The sequence below is a fragment of the Hipposideros armiger genome, unplaced genomic scaffold, assembly GCF_001890085.2.
Source record: "Hipposideros armiger isolate ML-2016 unplaced genomic scaffold, ASM189008v1 scaffold_70, whole genome shotgun sequence".
NCBI classification, from domain to species: Eukaryota; Metazoa; Chordata; class Mammalia; order Chiroptera; family Hipposideridae; genus Hipposideros; species Hipposideros armiger.
This window is the reverse complement of record NW_017731420.1, coordinates 3,320,764-3,322,590: the sequence shown is the minus strand read 5'-3', so window position 1 is coordinate 3,322,590 and position 1,827 is coordinate 3,320,764. Positions and strand designations below refer to the sequence as shown.

Sequence of the window (1,827 nt, the reverse complement as noted above, 5' to 3'; positions counted from 1 at the left end):
GAATCCTAAAAAGTGGGATGTAAATACTCAAACCGTTTTTCGAAAAAACAAAAACTCAGGGTCATATTTTAGAGCTAGAGCAATCAGTCGTTAGTTGCTATTACTACAATAATATATCAATTTGGGTTATAGAGATGATTTACCTTGTGTCCAACAACTATTAATTAATAAAACTATCCTTGCCTTTGAAGCCTTCATTTAGCTGAAGGGGGCAGGATGTATATTTACAAAAGGACGTGAAAATTGGAAAATGCTTCTGGACTCAGATGGGAGAAAATTCTCCTAGGTTGCCTTCCCCTTCTCCCACGCTGCAGTTTTGGTACTTGGCCTAATTCGGAGCAGCCCGGCTGCCGTGCGGGCCGCCCGCCTCCAGGGGGCGCGCCGGCCGCCGCGGCGTGAGGTCGCTCTGGGCCTGCGGGGGCTTCGCTTGTCTCTCTGGCGGGCCTCTCACGGTCGGCTTTGCGTTCCGCTTCGCGTTCGCCTTTGCCTTCGCCTTCGCCGCGGCCGCCGCCGCCGCCGGGAAGGTGCAGCAGCTGTCACCTCTGTTTGGCCGAGTCGAAGGTACCTGGGTCGGGGCCCGTGGACAGCCAGCCCCAGGGCGGAAGCCACTGACACCTCCCCCGCTGGCTCCTGAAGCTCCGGAGAGCCCACACCGGGGCTTGGCCGAGGGGCCTAAGGGGCGATCAGCCGGCTCTGCCCACCTACGCGGCGGCCGGAGGGAGCCGAAACGGTTGTCGCGAGCCCTGGGGCCGGGGGGTGTGTGCTGCTCGTGAGGACTGGGAAAGGCCTGCGGGGGTTCTTGTTGGCTTTGGCGGGTGAAGGCTGTGGTTGTCCGCGGGAGGGTGTCAGCCTGGATCGCCGCCGCGGCGGGCGCGCTCGCAGTTAACCCGGAGGTCGGAGGCCTGAGCCGAAGCCCTAGCCGGCCTCTGGTCATTAGGCCCGAACGAAACGTGTGCTTTTGCGGCCTTACCCCCGACCGTATGTGGCAGATTGGAAGGAACCCGCAGTCTAGGCGTAAACTGGAGCTGCTGAGATGTAAGTGAGCTGCCCTGACTGGCATCTGGCCCCGGGTGCCCGAGTTAAAAGACAGCATTTGCCCCTTAATTAACATGCAACGCTCAGAAGCAGATCGTTTGCTCCCCAGATTTCCAACTCGGCAGTCTGCCTCGAGGAAAAGACATACATATTCTTCAAAACGTTACACAATGTTCAGAATATGAACATAACGAGGTAAAAAAAATATACCACTGAATAGTAACAGTTCTCGTTCTTTGAAAAATAATGGTGGTACCAAGGAGCTCCTACCTTAAAGAGCAGTAATGTCAGTGGTGCAGGAATTATAGTAATAACTATCTTCAGTGCGACACTGAATTATGTGAGACATTGTGCTGAGTGCTTTGAATACCTAGTAACTTTATTTAATTCTTGCAGCAATCCTATGAGGTGCCATTTCCATTTACAGATAAGGAAACTGAGGTACAGAAAGTATAATTTGTTCACGGTCAGACAGCTTGCAAAAGGTGAGCTGGGCTTTGAGCCCCCTCTCCCTTACACCAGTGTCCCTGCTTTTGTTACCTATCCAAACATGTTCTATAAGATTTTTTGTGTGTATTAATTTGGTTTGTAGCTTGAACTGATTTCGCTCAGGCTTAATTTTAATGGCCATATGCAAGAGTTCTATACCAACTCCTTTTTAGTTTAGGAGTTTAATGAGAAAAATGTTTACTCATTAAGGATTATAGTGATAATGAAGTTAAACTTGGACTAGGGCCCTCACTACTACAATACAGTTTCATTTGAAATAGAGATAGGTTTATTTGGTTGTTA

General features: G+C 50.6%; 1 protein-coding gene across 3 annotated transcripts in view; it reads left to right on the top strand.

Annotated features, from left to right (window-relative positions):
* Positions 1-416: 416 nt before the first annotated feature.
* Positions 417-1,827, top strand: part of ANKRD46 (ankyrin repeat domain 46) — a 52,645-nt gene continuing 51,234 nt past the window's right edge. The window contains exons 1-2 of one of the 3 annotated variants that reach the window (XM_019642569.1): positions 417-561; positions 1,432-1,520. The gene's annotated coding sequence lies outside the window, so the exon portion shown is untranslated. Of the gene's footprint in view, positions 562-604; positions 1,036-1,431; positions 1,521-1,827 lie in introns of those variants that run through there. The other 2 variants (XM_019642566.1, XM_019642568.1) reach the window with 2 other exon arrangements.